Source organism: Camelus ferus, chromosome 6 (genome assembly GCF_009834535.1).
Source record: "Camelus ferus isolate YT-003-E chromosome 6, BCGSAC_Cfer_1.0, whole genome shotgun sequence".
Lineage (NCBI taxonomy): Eukaryota > Metazoa > Chordata > Mammalia > Artiodactyla > Camelidae > Camelus > Camelus ferus.
Window position 1 is genome coordinate 5,104,678 of NC_045701.1, and position 23,759 is coordinate 5,128,436.

The 23,759-nt window shown below is 42.4% G+C and overlaps 1 protein-coding gene across 3 annotated transcripts in view; it reads right to left on the bottom strand.

The window, feature by feature from the left end:
• The window catches only part of RAB8B (RAB8B, member RAS oncogene family), a 90,635-nt gene that overhangs the window by 31,879 nt on the left and 34,997 nt on the right, over nucleotides 1–23,759 (bottom strand). The window lies entirely within an intron of this gene.

Below are 23,759 nucleotides of genomic sequence, written 5' to 3' on the forward strand. Positions count from 1 at the left end.
TTGAGCCTGACACTGATGCTAGGCACCGAGGAACACAAAGATGAAAAGTTATCAGCCTCAGGGGGCTCCCGGGCCAGGAGACATTAATTTCTCAACGTGAGAACCCCACTGTCATAATTACGTCCTTTTTAATAGATAATATTCCAAGGTTTGCTCTTTGGGAGCAGGAACCAGCAAGAGATGATGAACCAACAGAAGACATGATTTTCTAAGATATGAAACTGCCTGCTTCAGTTCTGTCCCTGAAACTGCTGAGTGCCAAAGAGGAGTTGGTAAAAGATATAACAGCAGGAAGCGACTGCCACCCCCAAGCCAGAGACAGAAGAAGGAGATAGTGTTACTGGAGCTGAAGGCCTAGACCTGAGAAGGGGGTGGAACCACAGTGGGCCTGTCCAGTGGAGCTGGAGCTCCAGATAAACAGTCTCTGCTGAAGAAGCCACCTGAGGCAGAAATGGGAGAGAGAAACCTCAGTTTCTCCCTTTCTCTTCCCCTTCAGTCTCCTTTCAGTGTCTCTGATTGGTTGAACTCAGTGTGAAGCCTGCAGACCCATGAGCCTGGGCAGGGGAAGAGGAAGGATCTGATGGAGAACTGACCAGGGATATGATTAAACTTGAGCTGCAAGAATTGAATGTGTGTGTTGCTGTTGTAAGCCACTGAGATTTGGGGGCTGTGTCCCAGCAGAGCTGAGGAATAGGCACCTCCACAAGCAACATCAAGTAGGTAAATAAATAAGCAGACAGGAAAGTCAGATAAATGGAGACTCAAAAGTGAAATAAAATGAATAATTATTTTTAATAATTGCTTTAAGGAGAACAGTTCCACGCTTAGTTTGTGAGCCCAGGGCAGAGGGCAAGCACCTGCACAGATCCTCAACCAGATGCCCTGGTCCTGAAGGAGAAGCACATTCAGGATTCCCCAGCTGGAGGCAGGAGGTGACCCTGGCTTTTACTTTCCTGCAGCTTCACAATCAACTGGGCAGTTCGGGACAGGAAGACGTGGTGAACTGAGAGCATCATATGCTGGCAAGTCAGGAGCCAGGCCTTCCAAGAAGGAAGTCTGTCACTGAGTCAGCGATGTTGCCAAGCCCTAAGCCAGCGCAGGACCAATATAGCTCAAGGAAAGCCACCGGAGACATGGTGACTCCAAGCTTTTTGCTTATACTTCCATCACATACTCACAGTACATCCTGGTTAGTTATTTATAATCCCTCTTCCCAAAGTAGACTGTAAGCACCCACAGGGTATGGGGTATGTTTCTAGCTTAGGAATTTCTACAATTACCCACCTTAAAATACACGGTCTCACCCAACATGTCCAACCCTGCTTTTCACAATTCCTCAGTGCACACCCTAAGAATTGCCTCCTTCAGGCTCCACTCTGACATTCTCTACATCTAGGCATTTTCTGAGATTCCCCCACTGTCGGGAACACCCTCCACCCTTCCCACTGGCATCCTGGCAGCGACTTAAGACTCAGTAAGTCCACTCCCTCTGTCCTCCAGATAGCCCAGCTGACTCTGCTCACTCTCTGCTCTACATTCCTACAAAACTTAGAATAAATATTAGAGACAGCATTGACTTATTCTCGTTGTTCCATAGTCCTGCCGTCCCCGTTAGACTTAGGCAGAGAATCGAGCACAGCATGCAGCTGATTGAGGAGGTGCTCAATACATGCTTAAAGGGATGAATGAAAGATAAGTCTCATCTTTTACAAGCAATTCTTTTTGTAACCCTCCTTCCTGTTTGCCAAGCACATCACAGGCACTCATAAATATTTCTTGACATTGATTAATGACTTCTAATACAATCAGGTTCACATTATCTCCAAACTGATCTACTGGAATGCATCTTAATGACTGATAAATTAAGTTACATATTTGGAAAACTTCAGGAAAGAAAGAAGGGAGAAAGAGAGAGAAAGAAAGAAAGAAAGAAAGAAAGAAAGAAAGAAAGAAAGAAAGAAAGAAAGAAAGAAAGAAAGGAAGGAAGGAAGGAAGGAAGGAAGGAAGGAAGGAAGGAAGGAAGGAAGAAAGAAAGAGAAAGAAAAAGAAAGGAAGGAAGGAAGAAAAAAGAAAGAAAAAATATCAAAATAAATTAACGAGAAAAGAATAAATAAAAAACACAGTAGCAAGCACACATAAAACAGATGTCTTTTCTTTTTAGAATAACAAAAAGACAGAAATGCAGTCTAATCTAGAAAAATGGAATTGAATTAAAAGTTCTGTTACTGTTGTCTAAATTCTAATCTTTAAAATCACGTTAGTTTATACAGGCTTAGGAATTCAGGTGATCTTTTAAAATCCACACACAATGAAACAAGTACCAATTCTGTAGTTATATTAGGAGAACCAATATGCCACCTGGTTGGGGAGGGGGAAGAACTGGATATTTCATGTTGGTTAGAGAGTTTTACTTTTTTCAGAAACCATAATTTTCTTAAAACTTTGTCAACAACCACAAAACCCTATCCTGCAGCTGCCTCGGCTGTGTGGGAACTTCTCCCACTGCTCCAACAACCAGAGAAGCTTCCAGAGTTGACTCAGAGAGAAAGCAGAAGACTAAAAGAGGGGAGATGTCTCTCAACAGGCTTATAACCCAAAAGACTCTAAAAGAAACAGCAAGTCCAGCCAGCAGGGCAAGCCCTCCATCAATAAATAAAGCTTGACAGTTAAAAGGCCCGGTTTTCTTTAATGGAAACAAAGGTTTCATAACATGGTACTCGACTCAGCCCTGGTTACTTGGTGTAAGCAATGGACTCTGTGCTCTCTTTTCTACTCCTATGTTCTGTTGTCTTTCTTCCATTAAAAAAAAAAAAAAAAAAAAAGTTGGTCTGGACACACTAAACCAACTCTGTGACCCAATAATGGGCTGCATTCCACACTGAAAAACACTGGCCTAAAGAACATTCTGGAAGTCAACCAAAGGTCACATGCTATTTCTTTCTTTTTTTAAAAAAAAAATCCATTGCTGATAAGGAAAGGCCACTTCAGTTTCACTTTTTGAAATGAGAGAGAGAGGAGGGGGGAAAAAATGACAACTTCAAAACCCCGTATATAGTAAGCACTAAAATATCTGTCAAATTTAAGAAGCCAATAAAAAGTGTATGTGCATTTCTGTGTTGTGGGTAAAGTAGCAGAAAGGAGCAGGGAGGCTAAGACTTAAAGGAGACAAAGGAGAACTCCAATAATGGAAATACCGCCTGGGTAATGTGCCCAATTATTTGAGCAAGACATTGCCAGAGGTTCGGCTTCCTCCATCACCTGAGACATTTTGATTCATCGGCCTAAAGGCCAAGAAGCAAACGAGAAAGTGTCCCATCACAAAAGGGCAGAAGAGTTCAACGGGTTTGGTAATTTACCTTATTTCAAATGAATGAAACGGAACTACACCTTTTAAACGAGGGAATAATTGCCTACGAAATCAAGGACTCCACTTTAAATCAGTCCAGAACAGCTACAGCACAAATTGTACCAAAGGACAAAATATAGCCAAACAAAATGAGCATCAGATTAGCTAACCCTGCATAATGGAATCATTATTAAATAATACCCCGCGAGGTACTCTCCTGAGACCTCTCCCTCTCCAGCAGAGAATGATGCTGACAGCTACAATGGGACAGGCTATCATTAATAAAAATAGCCATCATTTCTCAAGAGCCCGCTTAGTGCCAGGCACTGTGCTAAGTATTCAATATATCTCATCACTATTCTCATGACAAGCCTGCATAGGGGCTATTAGCCCTATTTACACAAGAAGAAACTGAGGTCCAGAGGGAAGAAGGGAAAACTCTAAACCAGAGTGGAGGGGGGATGAGTGTGAGAGAGGAAGGGCCCTGGAACTGAATTACGTGGACATCAGTCCTCAACTTCCAGATTCCTTGGGCCCCAGTTGGTGGTTTGGGACCAACATGGTATTTGGTCACAAACAAGCACAGTGGGTATCTGCCCTGTTTGGAACAGGGAGGCAGCTCAAAATCCTGTAAAGACTGCAGACACCTGAATCTACGCTAATGAGGTGGAAGGTGTGTGAGAACATAAGAATCCTAGATACTCTACTCAGTTGTAAAGAGCTCAGTAAACAAAACAAAAAAACAATATGAATACTATATATGTACATCATTTTTCGTTAGAAAAAAACGCATTATATGCAGTTTTAAGTTAGGAGGGAAAAAACGGAAACATGAACTCTCAAAAGCAGAAACTCGAATCTCAACGGTTATATAAAAAGAGAAATGAACTGCTGCTGAAATTGGAGGCAGGAGATCCCCACCCTGGTCACAACCACTGTCAGAAGCACAAGCTTTGGAAAGTGCTGGAAACTGTGCACACCCACTTCCAAGGAACTCAACAGCATCCCAGAACTCATCTTCAAACTGAAATTAAGCTCTTGGATCGCTACACTAAACAGACCCCTTCCCTCCCACACTGTAACGCCTTGGAGGGAAGGGCCAATTTGAATTTTTAAGCACTGGAAACCTACATTATACAAAGCTGGTGGGGACAGGGAAGCCACTTTTGCTCTTAAGAGCAGATATAAGAGAGGAATAAATGGAAAACTGCAGCAAGTTATTATACTCATTTTAAGTTTTAATACCCATAAACAAAAGCAGTTGGAAAGAGAACTCATGTTAAGAATTCCCCTGAACCAGGGGAAGATTGTTTTGTTTTTTCAGTTTGGGTTTTTTTTTTGTTGTTGTTGTTGTTTTAGCGTCCATATTACAACTTAAGCTTTTATCATCTTTTTTTTTTTTTAAATGAAAGCTGCTTTATTGGGAGTCATAAATGCACAGCCTACTGAATTTAAAAGAGACACACATTACAGTTTTAAGCATGAGGAAGAGTGACTCAATGAACAGGAAATTCTTTGGGCAATACAGCAACTTTTCTGGGCATTTGGCATTATCTGGAAGACCAAGATTTTCCAAGCACCAACCCATTGACCTAGGTCATATTATGATAGCTCCCCTAACCTAAGCTCTGCCTCCTTTCCCACACCCACCTGTTTGTATCCACCTGCTTGGGGTAGTGACACAGTGGCCAGAAGACATTTATTCTTCAGATTTTACTTGGAGAAAGAAGTCAGAGAGCAATGATCTAGTATATAATTCGGTTACAATTTCAAGTGCCAGCTAGCAAGCAGAAAAAGGAACATTAATTTAAACTGTGTACAGGGTGGAATTGTCCCTAGTTTTGAAAAGTGATTAGTCAGAACCTAGAGAGTTTCCTTTTGATCCCAAAGGGGAGGAAGGAAGAAAAAAAATAGGAAGAAATGGAGGGAGGGTGGGAGGGAAGGGAGAGGGAAGACTTTGACACTAAAACAAGCTTTAGGTTTCTGCCAAAGTCTTATGAAAACCTAACACAAACCTTACAGTTAACTACTCACAGTGACATGTGCTTTTAATTATATTCTGAAAATGTGCAAGCAAGCAAGCAAGGCGAAATTTTATCATGGTTCTCATTTACAGTTATCATCCCCTCACTATGGGAATATAATCACACACAGACATCTGTGGATGATTATATATGAAGATGGGCTTCTCAAGATCAAGTTTGAGAGTCCCAGTGTCTTTCTCTCTATTCATACACCAATCGTGAGGCAATTCACCAGAGCTGCTTCAGTGAACAGGGAAACACGTGGGGAAGTCCAGAGGCCATTTCCCCGCCATGAATAAAAATTCTATAGTAATTTCCCTGATCCGCAGCACCCTCCTTCCCACAGTAAAGCTCAGAGGTGACATTTCCTTTCCCCTATCTGTTTATAAGAATCACTTTCTACTCTTCAGCACTTTTCTTTGTAAGGATTCTCTATTTTTTTCCTCGAGTCAAAAGCGATGCCGAATCATCACAATACCTTGACTCTTCGGATCCCCAATCAGAGTTTCCCCTCCCCTGGTTGAAAGTGACATTTTCTAGTACAAACAAATGTCCAAGCAAAATGGGGTTAAACCAGAATAAATATGAGTCACAGCTGAACACGAACTGAAACAGCAAATGTGCCGGTGAAATGCCTCCCTTAAAAACTGTCTCACAGCCCTGGATGTTTCAAGATGAGAAACACAGTGACCTGCGCAACAACACCGTGGATTATCAGGTCTTTGCTGCTGTTTGCGTTTTGCTGTGAACCAGTTCAGCACGCTCTGCTTGTTCTGCACCACGGATGCTTCCCTGCCAACTCAGAAGGCAGGACCACGAGGCATTGCGCTAGGAAGACAGGGCTTCAAATGATGTGGATGAGGGGCATTCTATCTTCAGATCTGATATATACAAGATGGACTGGTCAGTCAGTATGTGGTGAGACCAAGGAAAATGTGGTGCTTGAAAAAATCTGCCAAAGTCATAACTGGATTTAACTGGAGGTTAATTCTGAACTCTACCGCACTTACTTTTACTGGTTTTTTTAAATAAGTTTTTTCTTTTTTGGGGGGGTGGTAATTAGGTTTATTTATTTATTTTTAGAGATGGTACTGGGGATTGAACCCAGGACCTCGTGCATGCTTAGCAAGCACTCTACCACTGAGCTAGACCCACCTCACCTCACTTTTACCTTTAACAAGATATATTTCAAGGAAGTATTTGCTAAATACAATACCAGGAAGCTTTATAAAGAGAATTTCAAACTAAGGCTCTCTCTAAAGTCTTACACGTTCTTTCCTGTTCGAATGGCATCACAGGTTAAGGTATGAGCCTGTCAATGAGAGACCTCGTGAGTGAATCCAGCCTGGAGAGTGGCAGGGCTCAAACGTCCCAGGAAGGGAGACAGTGATCTCCCAAGCTCCCAATACGTAAAGAGGCAAGAATTCACTCAGTTTGGCTGCAGTGTCAGGAACATCTGTGAAACATTTCCCCATAATCCCAGTAATTTCTATACTTGTGATCTACAAAGGATATTCTGTCATTTGTTCCCCTGTCAGGAAAGTTAGGCCAGAGAAGCCAAAAGAGATTTTAATGCAAAATACTTAAGCCAGTGAGAGCAGAGTTGATCATTCACTTTTGTTTGGGCTTTTGCAGATAAAACACACATCTCAAACAAAGTGCAGGATTCTCCCTAAACTCTATTCCCGCTTTTATCTTTTGATACTGCAAGGGCTCCAATGGGTCACTGTGTAGTGTAGCGGTATTTTTCAGAAAAAAATAAAAATAAAAGAACAACTTTCCTCGGGTTAAGTCTTGGCTCTTCAAAGCTAATTAGAACGACATCACATAGCATCGTTTAGCATGCTGCCAGAAGAGGCCTGTCATATGATGTTAGGTGTTCAGTCTCTCCAAGAGACATTTCAATTTCTCACCTTCTATTTACCCATCAGTCACTCATAACACAAAACCAGCTTCCAGTTCAGAAAAGGAAAGCCCAGAACTACCTGGGTTCTTGGCTCCAGCCTCCACCGCTGCCATCACTATTCACCGCCCCTCTCCACCCCTTTTTCAGTAGAAAAGACAAGACAGAAGAGGCAGTGGCACCCTGTTCCTTCTCCTTTCAGGGTCTTCCATGTTAGAAATCCTGCCATTGTCCCCAAGTCCAAGATGACCTCAGTGATTCTGTGGAAGAAGTTGTAAAGTGGCTCCACCACAGAAGGTCAGGAACCCAAAACAAAGGTAGAAGGTGCTTTGCGTTGAAGGCTGCCTCGGGCATAGACTAGGGGGCCTAGCTGAGGGGTACCTATCTCCCAGCCAGGTTTGCTTTCCCACAATTCAAACTCGGAAACAAGAGATTTGGGGGAGAGAGGGTAGATAAAGATAAAGCAGGAGGAAAAATCAAACTTACTAAAACAAAAAGTCGTGTTTTAAAGAACAGAAGTAACAGGCCTGTAGTTAGTTCAAAGATGGTTCTGACACAGAGAGTCTCGTGGTCTAGATCAGGCCAGGTTCACAGGGTGCTGACAGCTCCAGGGAAGTCCAGGGGCAAAGAAACTATAGCCTCTCACCTGGGGGAAAGATCTTCAGGGCCTCCTCGAGTCAAAATGAAATCAAAATCAATGTTCCAACAAAGATTTCACAGAAAATGCCTAATAAAATGTGTAATTTCTCAACTTAACCACCTCAACCACAGCGGACCTTAACCCCACACTGACTTACCAAGAGTTGCAGTCTGAGATTATTTTATCTTTAAAAGATAAACAGGCAAGCATTCTTAACATATTTGAGTAAGCAACTGTCATTCTAATTTCAGAATCAGCAGGAAAAAATATTCCAAACAAGTACCTTTAAAGGACCCCTACCCCCAAAGATGAGAGCTTTACTTAATCACCTCAGCAGTGTCACGCTGAAATTTCTGTTCAATAACTATTTTTCCAAAGCACCAAAAACATGCCAGGGGCAAAGTTTGGTAATGCAAAGAACTCAAAGATACAGCGAGCCTCTGTCCTGCAGAAAGTTATCATGGGAGTGGGGAGAGTGGAGAAAGCAGCCAGCTCTAATACAGGGAGAATGTGGGAAATGCCACACAGAAGTCTCAAGCACAGCAGGGCCTAAAGGTTCACTGAGGAAAAAGAAAGCATCTTCCAGTGGGGTTAGGGGCAGGGAGAAGGCTCCAACGGGGTGTCATACAGAAAGTGACATTTGAGGAGCACAGGGAAGGACAGACTGGATGTCAACAGGCAGACACGAAGTGTGTTCACGGAACCACCCATTCTGGTAGAGCAATAATTCCTAGACTATGTAATCTGGGGAATTAGTAAAATTTCAAGGCAGGGGGGAAGGTAGCTGTGGGGAGAATGAAAGAACTTCAAAGAAGGAATATACTAAGCTAGGAACTATGTACTCCATAAAATTTGCTTGCGGAGAAAACTGGGCTGGAAACAGCCTTTTCTGTCTCAGAGAAACAAAATCGTAAGAATTCTATCACATGTTTTTAAATTTTGCAAATGGTAATGAGATAAATAATGACTATCTGCTATCATCATCATTTTATAAGTAAAGGAGCACTTTCATTCCAAAAATATAGGAGGCACATCATCTCAGGAACTTAAAAATGGCATTCCTTCTCTTGGAAGGGCAGCTAGTAACCTTACATTGGTCAGGTGAAAACTTGGCCGCAGTCCGCCGGGCACTTCCGTTGAGTAGAAGTCTAGGACCCCTGTAAGGAGCTAAAGGAAATACAGGTGAAGCCGCACGGTAGGGGTTTGGCATGGTAGACTGAGAAAGATACATTCAATTAGACAAAGCAAAAAATAAGACTTTTAAGGGAGGGGCAAGGGATTAACACGATACATAATCAGAGCTGTGCTCTACAATTAACTTGATTCAAACGTGTGGGATGGAAGGGAGGTGGGGGCTGCTGCCCAAGTGAGCCTGGAAGAGCTCAGGCCTCCTAGGGGGATACTGCAAAGTCTAGGTGAGAGGCGCTGAGGACCTAAAGTAGGGGGGCAGAAGAATGGAAAGGACTTAGCAACAAATTATAGATAGGACTTGAGGCAAAGGACAGAGTCAATGAGACTCCCAGATTTTGAACCTAAATAAATGGAAAAAAAAAAAAAAGACAGTAGTGTTAATAGTTACATGAAAGTCCAGGAAATGGGTACACGTTGGGGGTGGGACAAGCAGTGCAGGAAGTTGGGAAAGGCTGGGAAATGAGACAGAAAGTTAGGGAGTCACATTTGGAAGGCTTGGAAGGGGGCGAGCTTACCACCTGCATCACTTAGGGATTTCTGAAGCCTCACCACCTGCAGGCACTGTCCTAGGTGCTAAGACACGCTGAAGAAGAGCAGCCCTGGGACCTGCACGCGTGCAGTTCCACTCTGGCAGCAAAGAGTCAGGGCAGTAACCACGCAGACAGGTGTGAGTACAAATTGTATTAGAATGTCTGATTTCCAAAAGAGAACAAAGGAAAAAACAGAGAACAGACAACTTGGAAAATGACTTCAATTAAAAGGCAAAATGAGACGACCACCGGAACCAGAAGGCAGTTAGAAGAGTGGGAAGCAAATGGGAGCAGACAATTCCTGGAAGCCGACGGAGGAAGAGTTTCAAGAAGTAAGTTATAAACGGCGCCAAGTGGAACTGAGAGGCCAAAGGGGCTGAGGACTGAGAAAAGGCCACTGGGCCGGTCCGTGAGGAGGACAGGATGGCCTGAGCGCAGCGCTGAGGCGGGCGGGGCAGGATTTCAAGGAGCTAATGAGGGAGGAGATGGGAGAAAAGGGCAGTGGCAAGACTTCTCTCATTCTCCTTCAAGAAGTTAAACAACAAAGGGAAGGAGATGGGGAGCAAGGTGAATTTTGAAGTGGTGAACTTAAGGGATCTCCTTAGCAAAACGGGGATGATTTCAGCAGGACTGAGAGCAGAGCAGAAAGGGCCAGCAGAGAAAGACAAAGGAGGGACAGAAGATGGAAGAGAAGAGGAGGAGGGCTGCCAGAGACTGGCCCGGGAGCGCCCACCGCCAGGTCAGCACGGGCTCCTCGGAGAGGAGGGGAAAGGAATGAGGGCAGGTGAAAATACGTGGAAATTAGAGATGGCAAGAAAGAATGTTGAGGGAGCTCCTGTTAGGGGGTCATGGGATCTTTTCCGAAAAAGAGGGGAAACGAGGAGTCACTTGCTGTGATTTGAGACCCGAAGAGGTGGACGTAAGGAGAGTGCCATCGCCACCACCTGTACATCCACACTACAAGCGCGTACTGAGGGCCTGCCAGGCACCAGACACTGTGCATGTCTGCATGGGCACAGATGAAGTCAGCAGGCATTTATGACTAGAGGTAAATACTCTGGGTAAAAGAGAAATAGGTTGATTTTCTTGTTCTCACATCTAGAAGAAGATCATAAGCAATAACAGGTGATAATTACACGTTCTTTGAAGCTGATGTACGTGCTAATGGAGGAGATCGCACAACTGCAGGAGCCCCAGATCCACCCCTCAGAAAGAAATGTACGGTGTTAGTTCAGTTTCTCCACAGATACTGCATGCCTGAGCATCAGACGAGTGACATGAGCTCTGAAGAGGCATGCCATGGCTCCTGTCCTCCAGGTCTCCCTCAGATGTGACGTCCTGAAAGCTTCTGCTCTTTCCACCATGTTGGCACATTTTAGTCCTTGGAGCATTAACTGAACTGACCCTCACAATTTTCATGCTTCATGAGGAGGTAAGACTGGCCAGCTGAACATTTTTAACAAGATACTTTTCCGGATGCAACATGACTTTAGGGAATGGACTGGACCAGAGTTCCATGGCGTGGTTTTCCAGCACCATTAAGCCCCAAGATGAACTCTCTTAAAACCACTGCAGCTTTTAAAATTATAAATTAAATGTATCACTTCCTGCACACAGCCCTGCATACGTCCTTTCAACTACAGTCAGAATAAAGGCTCTCCTCCTTATCCCAGCCCTTGAGACCCTTTGTGACCTGGGCCCTGTCACCTCCTGTATCACCCTTGTGTGTGTGTGTGTGTGTGTGTGTGTGTGTGTGTATACTTATATATGTTTATATGTTTATATATAAAATGTTTATATATATATGTTTATATGTAAAATTTTTTTTTTTTTAATCTTTAGGAACACTTTTAAGCTAGTGAAGAGCATCTCACCTCCCCTTCCTGGTCCAAGCAAGCGCCATACCAAACCAAACCCAGTTCTGGCTTTATGCCCACCATGTACGTGTAATCATCCAGTATGTACCAGACATCACAACGGAGAGGAGTGTTAAAGGAGGAATGCTATGCTTTATGCTCACACTGACACACTTATTTCCCTAATTCTCTTGATGAGACAGTTTCATGATTAAAAAGAAATTAATAGCATGTATCGATATTATAAACATGATTAATGATTTTTCTGAAATGAAAGTATCATCATCTTGATTATTAGGTAAAGAAAAGCCTATTAACTCACTTTCAATTTGGGTAATTTACTCCATTAAAATCAGCTCCGGTGTTCCAAGATTGAATGCATTGTCCAAAATTCATGTATGCAAACAAACTCATTAAAATTCAGGAGACCTCACTCAGAAACTCACTGCATTTAAAATTCAGGGCCCTAACAGAGGACACTGAGCTGGAATATTTAAACTGAAACACTTGTCCTTTCTAGACAGGGCATTCAACACTGATTTTGTTTTTGTTTTTAGCAGAAGGAGGAATTCAAGATGCTGAGAGTCTGCAGGAGCTAGAAGGCTACAAAGAACTTGCTCATTACATCACACTGACATTCTGCCCCCGAGGTCGAGGCCTGCTACACCAGCTGAGGCCAGGGACAGTCACCTGTACTTCGGTAATACGTTTAAAGAAATATTTCTCATTCTAGCTCGGTGAAATGCATGTGGTCCTAAACTTTAAGAACTTTCTAGAAAACTAACGCACACCCCATTAAGTAACCAAAATGTTCCTGTTCATGTTTTTTTATGAAACTCATTCCAGCAAGTGCTTTTTAAGTTACGTGGATAAACAAAATCCTCACCATTTACTGAGCCTGGCTACATGCTAGGCCCCACGCTGAATGCTTCACTCCAGGACTTCATTCCACCGCCTCACGACAATCCTCTGCAGAATAGGGGACAGGGACCAAGGAGGTTTAAAGGATGTGATGATGTGATGACGTCAGCCGGCTGGTAAGGAGCAGTGCCACAAGGCACCTTGCACCACATCACCTCCTTGATAGATTTTTTTTTTTTAAATATTTCTGAGTCACTGTTGTGGCAGAAAGGCATACTGGTCAAAGACAGACTCTGGAACCAGACTGCCTGGATTCAAATCTGGGTTGGTTCTACCACTTACTAGCTATGTGACCTTGAGATGTTATTCAACCACCCTGGGTCTCAATTACCTTACTTGGAAAAATGGAAATAATAACAGAATATACCTGAGACGTTGTTGTGAGGATTAAGTGGGTCAATCCACAAAAAATGTTAATTCTCATAAAATGCCTCGAACTGTGTGCTATACATATAAACTCTTGATAAATGTTAGCTCTTATCATTAAAAACAAGAGTCATAACAATAAAGCCCCCACAGATCTCCAGGGTTCTCGGAGCGGTGTGGCCCCACCCTCAGGGAACTGGGACTGAGTTCACTCACACGCAGACACACACACGTGCACTTTTTTTGTGTCTTCCATGTGCCGAAGATGATATACACTCCATAATGCACTTCATTCTCAAAATAAAACATTAAAGAAATCCTGCAAGAGAGTTACTACCTTTCCTTTATCAATAAAGAAAATAGTTAAATAATTCACCCAAGGCTCTCAAGTAGGAAGTAGCAGGATCAGGATTCGAATTTAAGAGTTTCTGTCTCAAAAGCCCAAGTTCTTTTATCTACACCATGTTATCTTCAGTCCTCACGTCTACTTGTCCCATTTTGTCGCTGAGTCCACTACTATCACTTCGGAGCAGTGTTTTGGGAGGGACTTCAGGGTGCATCTAGCACAATGTTCCCTTTTCCCTTAGAAGAAATGGAAGCCCAGGAGGCTTACTACTGACTTGCCCGAAGTCACTCAGTGAATGTCACTGCCGCTTTTTCATCTCATACACTGGTAGCCAGCCTCTAGGAGGCCCTCAGCCCTGCTCCAGCGACCACTGGATAAATCAAAAATGCAAAGGCTACCTGAGGACCCAGAGGCTCCCCAACGACGCAAGTTCACGAATTCTGCAAATGGACTTTATGTTATATCTAGTTTAGCTGCTTGGACCTGTCCGCTTTCTGGCTCCCAGCAGCATTCTGGAGACTCAAGGCCAACCCCATCCATACGAGCACAACAAACCGACGGCCCCACGTGGAGAAGCAATGCTGAGATTTCCAATATAATTAGTTTCCTCTCCACAAAAGAGTTGGATTCATAATTAAACTCTGTCTCCTCCTGCCCTCATTCTGCTGTGTGTATACTTGATTGCTTCCTAAGGGCCTGGGTTAGAGGCCCGGAGACAAGCTGAAACCACGGTCCACTGACCTCCCCGGGCCAGCGGGCAACATGATGCGGGCTGCATTAGCTGTTACTGGGCCTTGTCCAGGGAGAGGCTGACTTCACCGTTCCCTCAACGCACTTCTCAAGGGGCTGCTGGTCAGTTTACACAGTTCTCACAGACCACAGGAAGTGACCACTAGGGCAGGCGAAGTGCCAAGGCACTGAGTCCCACGGCAAACTCCAGGGCCCACTCTGAGCGGAGCGGTGTTGTGGACAGACTGTGGTCCAGAACTGAGGTTCGAGGCTCAAGTCTTGGCTCCTCTGCCTACTTACTTGATTGATCAAGAGGCAATCGCCCACTCAGAAGCCTGGCTTCCTTGTCTAGAACATGAAGATGATCTCTGTCCGTGGACATAGTTACTGAGGAGTTCAAACAGTGATGTCAGTGAAAGTACGCTGCCAACAGTAAAGGTCCCAGAGAAGGTTAAGGGGCAACCGACAACGTCTGCTGATCTCCTAATTGGTCTCCGTGTGGGAAGTTTCCAGGGACTCCCCACTCCTCTCAGGATAAAGTCCAGACTCCTGAATAGGTTTAAAGTCCCTTCACAATCTGCCTTCTAATTACCCTTCAACTTGACCTCTTGTCACACGCCCCACTTCCCTGGAGGCCACAGACAAACAGAAGTTCCTCCAGGCGGCTGTGTCCCCTGCACCTGCAGGGCAGACCCTCCCTCCTTACACTCTCCCAGGCCACCCAACTAACTCCTCCCTGGGTTCTGACTTCACCTGCGATGTCACTCCTTCCTGGAAGCCCGCCTCCACCTCTCCTCTACGCTTTTGCAACATCTTACATTAATTCCTCTGAAGTCCTTTTCATCATTGTGTTGAAACTGCCCGGATACTAGTTACTCTTTTTCCTTGCAAAATTCTGTGAACTAAAAAATGTTGTTCACTGAATGACTGAATTTAGTGAAAATGAAGTAGTGTTTGACACTAGTAACCTACGAACAAGTCACTGCAGCTCGCACCCCCAGCCTCTCCTTTTTACTGATAAGGAAACAAACGCAAAAAAAAAAAAAAAGATAATAGAAAACATAGAAAACAAAGGGCATAAGAAGCTAAAAGACTTGGCCAAAAACAAATGATTAATCAAGGGCAGAGATGTGCTTGGACCCCTCATTTCCTAGTTCAGTCTCTGACTTTTCTCCCACAAAATACTATGTCCTGACTTTATGCTATACCATCTATGTCTTTCCATAGCAAGAAAACTGAAGGTAGAGGAGCTGTAAGAGAAAAGAGACTTGAAGTCAGAAAACTAGTGCTCAAGGCCAAGCTCTGTGGGACCCTGGACAATCTCCATGCCTCTGGACCTCAGGCCCCTCAACAGACAAACAGAAATTTAGCATTAACACACCTAAGCAGTAAGAGGTTTACTATTATTTTAGATTACTTTTCACCTACTTTATCACATTTTGTGTCAAGAAAATGAGATAATTTGAAAATACTTTATACATCTCAAAGAAGTATTTTTACAGCTTTCAAGTACAGTCTTCCCTCTGTATTTGTGGGAGATTCATGCCAGGACTCCCTGACCCAGGAGCATGGATACCAAAATCTGAAGAAACTCAAGTCCCTTATATAAAATGGGGTAATATTTGCATGTAACCTCTGCATATTCTCCCATATACTTTAAATCATCTCTAAATTACTTGTAATACCTAAACAATACAATGCTATGTAAAGAGATGCTGGTGAATGGCAAATTCAAGTTTTGCTTTTTGGAACTTTCTGGAATTTTTTTTTTCTGAGTATTTTCCATCCAAAGTTGGTTGAATCCACAGATGCAGAATCTGTGGATGTGGATCCTGTGGATACAGAGGACTGACTGTAGTTATTTTTCCAGTGACATTTAGATTTATTATTAATTATTTAAACCAAGACATTTTGGGGTTCCCCCCCCCATTTTACTTTTTCTTTGTTGTTGTTTATTTATTTATTGGGTTTTTCTTTACTTTTACTAAACTAATACATTTTTAAGGACAGAATTCAAAAATTAAATTCAGTGATTTCTTTGGTATTATAAAAAGTGTCACCAAATTACAAGATCAACAGAGGCTTGGCTTGAAGTAACTAATGCTACTCTTCTTCCTTCTGTCATCATGTTATCAAAATGCTAGTGTCCACCTGCAAAAAGACACCTCCCCACAATTATTAACTGATGTATAAAGTGGAAGGGCAAATTTTTAAGATACAGGATCACATTTTGGACAAACCCTCTTTTCTTTACAGACACTGCTGGATTTCATGGACTCACAGAACGCTGCAGCCAGAAGAAAACTCTGGAGACCACCAAAGCCTGCACCTGCCTTTCACAAGGAGAAAACAGGCCTGGTCTAATGGCCGTAGGAGGGGCTTGTGCCATCACTCACTGGAAACACACACCAACTGTTTTTCAAAGTACTATATACTTTACTTTGTAATGATAAAGAGATTATCTGAACAACAACAAAAAAAAAATACGGTAAATCATATAATGAGATCCCAATATAAATTTAAAACGCAATGGTATTTAACTAAGTTGAAGTTCGATGGGCCAAGACAGACAAAATAGGAAATGCACTCACTCAAATTATTCTGTCTGTGGACGACACCCTAATCTGTTTCATTACTGGCTGTGACAGAGACAAGCACCGATTTTAGGGGGTATTAATGGAGAGTGAAATGAGAAAGTGGTCAGAATCATTCCAAAAATGGAATAGTGAACTCTCAGTAAAGAACTGTTTTCCATGTCATCTCAAGATTTTATTTAGAGACCTTAAGAGGAGAAAAAATAAAAAATTCCTTGTTGAAAATCATAAACAGCTATCCCATCCAAATTCATAAGCAACAAACAAATTACAGTAGGGTTAGTCACTGACATCTCATAATGGAAACTTTTTTTTAATGGAGTTTGTGTATGAAATATGTATGAGAATATTTTGCAATACCTATTCCAGCTAAACAAATATTACATAGGGTCATAAGAAATGAACTTTTATAAGTCATCTTTTAAACAGATCACTCTATATTTCCTGTCAAAATGTGATCCTATATCTTAGTGATTTGCCCTTTCACTCTATACATCAGGAAAGTATCTACGAATTATAAAAATAATTACTGCCAAGTTCTTCTCCCAAATATGCAAAATTATGATGTGATGTGGGGAAGTCACGCCAGTCCCAGCTCTGCCAGCAGAAAGCTGTGAAGCACTACATATTGCTTAACAACTCTGTGGTTGGTTTTTATCATCGTGAGGTGGGATTCCATACCTAACCCAGCTTCTGCAAAGTGCTCTGAAATACTGCAGTGCCGCCGTGGGACTGCACGCAGTGCTGGCATCCAGCCTTAGTGACAGCAAGCCTAATTTGAGGAACATGAGGACATGCAGAGCTTCCACGTTTTCTCCTGGGAGCCAAGAATTAAAATTCTGGGCCGAGGAAGATGAGAGCTTCATGGAAAATGTCCAAAAGTTCAGCAACAGGTAAATACCAAAGCGCCTCATTAAACCGATGCTACAGGTTAAGACGGCAAGAAAATACTTAGTGGCAGCCAAGTAACAGGGCTGCTGCAAGAACCGTTTCTAAGGCGTTTCTACCACTTTATGTCGCTTCCCTAAGGAAGTCCTGAGCAACTAATTAAAAAAAAAAAAGTGCAGACGTCTCTTCCTCTAAAGACAAGCAAGCACCTACTTCCTTTAAGGTTCTTTGCAAAATTCAAGATTCAACGCAAAATAAGAAAAATTCCAAAACTCAAAATCGAACACAGGAAAAGGACACCTCTCCAGACACAATATACTCAATAATCATTGACAGGTTATATTTTAATACTGAAATTTAGCTGTAACACAGTGGACAGCAAATACTACCTATTCACTTGAGAAAATAGACAGCGAAGGCACAGGACGTTGCCACCCACGCTCCCCGTCGCCCACATTGGGAATCCATCACAGCCCTGGGTCTCGCTGAGCTCGGGACCTCAGACCTCTACACCACACAGCACTCCGGGAGGCAGATCTCAGTCCATCAGTGTTGGCCTTCATGCTGAAGCCCACTGCATCTTGGCTCTGCACGGTCCTCAACATACTATGCCAATTACTGAAACGGATCTTCAAAGAAAGCCACTCCGTGATAGTTTAAAGACTACCCAAAACCTTCATTTAAGCCATAAAACAGTATTTTGTCCATATTACTTAATTTCAAAGAGGATAATAAGAACAGAAAACATAACTGCAAACGTTAGTTGTACCCTAGACACCATGCCGACTACTGAGATACACAAGTAGTTCTATATAATAAATGTTTATATTCGACTTCTTAGAAATAGAATGTCTTTTTTCAACCCAAAGGCCCCGCCCAGTTCCAATCCACTCACTACTCTGTCACTCAAACCAGTGCCGGGCAGAACACAGACACAAACACAGCTCCATCTGCTAATTAAAACTGGGCATGAAACTGTTAACAGGCATCTGTTGCATTGTTTGAAGCTAACGGGCAAAGACAAAGCTGAAATGGCTCTTCTAAAGCAAACCCAGTGATTTCACTCATTTTCTATTTGGTATTTATGTTAGTGGGGGGTTGGAAGCAGGGTGTTAAACAGCTTATTATGGAGCCCGAAAGATAAGTGGAATATCTTTCCGAGTCTAAAATAGCCCTTTAAAACTGATCATAGAAAGGTATTCAGCATTTTATATTGGGGGAAATACCATTCTTGTGTTCAGAATTCAAATCAAGCATTCTTCATCTTACCTCAGACATCTTCTAATCATCTATAATACTACAAAAGATAATAATAACTATAATTCAAGCAATGCTTTGTAGCTCACATAGTGCTTTTCACAATTCACTCATCCAGCCATTCATCCATCCCATGGATGAGTCATTTAATCCAGGCCTTGGAGACTTGGAAGGTGATTAAGACTTGATTCCTGCCCTAGGGAGCTCAGAGCAATCCTGAAAAGCTGGTATAGTGTTATAGGAACTAAGACCTTAGAAGGACAACTGACTCACTAAAGGCCAGAAGAGTAGGAACAGCATGACTTGAGTGCAGACATGACTCCAGCCCCCTGAATTCATATGCCACCTCCCAGACACCAAACATGAACCAGGCTGCTTCACCAGCTACTCACATTTCAGAAGCTCCATGTGATGTTCCCCAATATTACTCACCACCTAAAACCTACTTCCCCATCCCCACTCCCACCCTCTTCTCATCCTGCTGTGAAACTCTTTCCTGCACAATTTTCTCACAGAGCCATTCTAACACACACAGAGAGCTGGTCCCCAGAACCGTCCTGTGTGCAGGCTGGCAGGCCTAACCGAGAGCCAGCCTTGGGCCATGCTGGCAGCTCCCTGGTCTCCCACTTCTGGTTCCATGGCTCTTTTCAGATTCAGTTATTGGATTTAATTAAAATATCAACTGTTATGGAAAACAAACTTATGGTTACTGCGGCAGGCAGTGGGAAGGGATAAATTAGGAGTTTGAGATTTGCAGATACTAATATATTTTACATATCTATTTTATATAGATAAACAAGTTGATACTGTATAGCACAGGGAACTCTATTCAATATCTTGTAGTAACTTATGATGAGAAAGAACATAAAAATGAATACATGTATGCTCATGTATGACTGAAGCATGCGCTACCAGAAATTGACACATTGTAAACTGATTATACTTCAATAAATATAGATAGATAGATACATTTTTTACTTGAAAAAAAAATCAACTGCTAAATTTTTTCTTGTCTTCAAAGACTAGACATCTTCCACTAAGACAATATTCAAACCTGCTTCCCTCCAGCTTTTCTCAGTGGATCCAAACAATCTTGGTGCTGTTGCCAAGAGAACATCTTCCCAGATTTGCTGCAGAACAGCTGGCGAAGCTCTTTGTTAAAGTACACTTATTCTTAAGACATACCCACGTTGGTCTCCAAGACTCAGTTTCCCACTCCCATCCTTAATTTGTTGAATGGCTTTTTTTTTTTTTTCATTCACAAGAACACTAACTGAAGAGATGAGTTTAACCCTTCATAATCTAGTAATAAATTCTCCTTTTTTGGAAACAGTGTTGTTTTCAAAGCTATCACTTAGATGGGAAGTCTACTGACAGCTCTGAAAGAACACAATGACATTAAAATAAGGCTGTATGTACAAAATGTTCAATTTGAAGTTGCATGTTCCTTGCTCATTTTTGTTTGAGAAATTGAAACCAAGGAAAACAACTATGAAAATTAAAATCAACTTGCACGACGTATCTGGATTATGCTCAGCCAAATGTTGATATCATCTTGGATAAAAATGTAAATATGACAAAGTTTGTTTTGCAGTCAATAAGTCTTGATAAAAGCTTTGAATTGTTACCAACCAAAAACAGTTTTTTTTAATTTTAAGCTGGGGTCGGGTGAACTCTTTCTATAAAGGAACAGTTAGTAAATATTTTGAAGCTTTGTGGGACACATACAGTCTCAGTTGCATATTCTTCCTTATTTTGTTTCATTTTTTAATAACCCTTTAAAAACGTAAAAACCATTCTTCACTTGTGGACTGCACAAAAGCAAGCTGCAAGCCACATCTGGCCTGTGGGCCATAGTGTGCCAACTCCTAATTTTAAAGAAAGTGAAGCCAAGAAGAAAAAAATGCAATGTTAGGGAATAAAATGTCTAAAAGGACTCTGATGAGACGAGGCTGCAACAATTACTAGCACATTATTAATATGATTTCATTAGTTTTTTGCCCACGGAAGGAATTTTAATGGCAGGACACACTTTGAGCTGCTAACCTGAAACTAGAGACATAGAAAGAAAGGGCAAAAGACAGTTGCAATATGCTGAGTTAGCCCATATGCACTCCTATAGGGCTCTGAGTCACTGTATTAGCAGGTACTGTTTCCCCGAGGAGATACGGCTAATCCAGGCGGGAACATCTTAACTTACCCCACATAAAAGCAAGCGCGCAAAATCTAATCCCTCCCTGGAAAAGGCGGTGACTTTGATTCATGGGGGTGGTCATACCGATCAGAAGTGGCAGCAACTCAATTGCGAAAAGTGACACAGACTTGGATTTGGGGGTTTCATCAGCCTTAGTCTTCCTGCTTATAAAACTGGGGCGGGGGCATGAAGCAGGTAACTTCTAAGACTCTTGCTGCTGTCAGACTATGACTATACTGAATAGCAAAACCACTCAGGAAATACCCTAACAGGAAGAAGGGGGCAGGGCAGGGGAGAGACAGCAAAGAGAAGAAGCTTAGAGGCCGGGGCTGGGTTTTCTTTTTGTTCTATTGGCCCCTTGTTCGGGATAGGCCATTCCAAGATATCCACAGTATTCAAACACCCCCACATCCCACAGGAAATACAATACAGAGCTAACTGTGCTGCCGTTTCCCACCTGTCTTAATGTTACATTTTACATACATTTAATTAATGGTTAATAATAATTATGTAAGAGGTTCTGGGAGTCAATCGAAACACTTTTTCCGGTTCTTAAACATTTGAACTGGAAGGCGAGTTGGTCGTTGGTCCCAGGCCCCGGGCCTATAACTTCAAATGGATAAAACATCCCTTCTCAATAGCTAACAAAGAATATCTCACTGACACACGGGAAGATTTCCAACAAGTCAGTTGAAAAAATATATACCTTCCATCACCTCCAAGAACAGTAAAGATACAAGGGGAGCCAGGATATCAGAGAAGACACCAGAACCTTCGAGAAGTGAAGGAAGAAAGGCTCGGCGAGACAACTGTGTCTGTATCAATATGACTTGTCTCTGTCCTCTCATGATGGCAGGACCCCTACCAGAACGGTGTCTATAGAGGTGCCAGATGTCCTTTCCTAAAACTACTTCAATTTTAGCAAAGCGAAATTGACTTTGAATTGAAATTGAAACGCGCCTTCACCGGAAGAAACAGGCACGCCTCCATATCTACCAACACACACACACACACAAACCCCAGGCATTAAGAAATTGGATCTTTCCTGTGACGTAGACCTTATCAAGTTCTGTCAGCAACGATGTGGTCAAAACCTTGTCAAAACCTAGTCAGAAAAGTCCAGGAACATCCACACCCAGAAATAATTATGACCGGGAGGAGATGGACCACCAGCCCTCCCCTCAACAACTTCAGGTCACCTGGCCAGAGGGGTGAAGGGTGGGAGGGCAGGGAGATAATGCTGCTAGAGAGGTGGACCCTCCCAGCCTGCGTCTGTGGTCAGTGAAGAGTATGTGGAGCTCCTCACTAGAATGATGTTAACGTTCACCTTATTTTCCAAGCTTAATTTCAACTCCAAAGCATTAGGTTGCAGGTGCATTCGTTTTTCTGCCGTTTGAAGGCAGGTTGCTACCACTTCCTGTCACAGCTCCGGGGCTAAATAAGAGGCAGGGATTTCCCCTCCTCCAGGTCAACCGAAGACACAGCTCACAGCCTCTTTTTACCACATCCACCCCACAGAAAATCTAAAGGCCAACATCATACATAAGATTCACCTCATTTAATATCTACCTCCTGTTCTAAGCAGTTTCAGGACTCAGATTCTCTTGCCTTAATAGCTGCAACCCCTGCCTCCACCATGAAACCGAATTTCAGTCACTTACAATTTTTTTTTAATTCAAACAAACAAAAAATCCACACAAGGAAAATTCTAATCCTTCAGAACAAAAGTAATTTTTCAGGGGGAAGGTCTAGGTCAGTGGTAGAGTGCTTGCTTAGCATGCATGAGCTCCTGGGTTCAATCCTCAGTACGTTCATTAAAAAAATAAAATTAAATAATTTTTAAAGTAATTTTTCAAAGCTACTATTGCAAAAGGAAGCAGACACTCTCACATTAAAGGTGGGACAAAAATTAAGGCAAAATAAAGGAAGCAACTAATAAATTATTACCAACAAGCAAAAGTCACTCAAGGAGCTTAACAGAAAGAGCATCAGCGAGAGTCACTCATTTTCAATGCAGGAGAATGCTTCTGGGAGGGTCACACACAGAAGGGACAAAAGGCAACCCACTCAACTTGCTAGAAGCTGTCCCTTATCATCTGGACTGCAGTGTGCACCCAACGATGAAAAAGGGTTATTTGGGGTTTTGAAATTAGTACTAGCATCAAAAATTAAAGTCCTTTGGTTGCTGTAACAGCTCCCACCAAATCTCTTAGGAATATACTTGAGACATGACATTTAAAATCTGCTTCCTCAGAAAAGAAAAAGTCCCACTCAAGAATGACTGCCAAGAACTTGCAACTCAAACTTCCCTAAGCCCAGACAGCGTAACACCCGGGAGGTTTCAGACCACTAAATCCATATGAAAGACGCCAGAACAAACAAACCATAGCCTTTCCTAGCACATGGCAGAAGAGTGCTCTATACCCCTAGCCTTTGATAAATTATCCTTAAAACATACAAATACTCAAATACACTCATTTACCAGAGTCCTAGCCCCCTAAGAACCCCAGCAATTCTTGGTGAAATATACCGTAAGAACCATCCGAAAGATGCTTAAGTGAGCTACTATTAGAAGCCACAAACATCACCCAGACAACCAAGAGCTAAGATTCTTAAGGTACTTAATTAACTGCAGCTATTTAACAAGGGAAATGACGTTAAGGTCACTTGTATAGGCAGCTTAAAACCAGCTCTGATTTGCTTTTCTTCCGTTTATGTTAAGTATAAGAGATCTTGTTACCTGAACACAAAGTCTTCCAAAAGTAGGAAGGATAGGTCCCAGCCGAGATCAGAAAAATGAGAATCAACTGAAACTAATGGGGTGGGAGGGTGGGTGTTACATGCATGTTGTGATTCATTTAGCAAGTAATAATTAAAACAACGGAAAATATACGGGGAGGGAGGCAGAATGTAAGATCAATTCCTCAGCTGAGAAGTTATTAAAACTTCAAGGTAGTAACTGTAAAAACTGAGG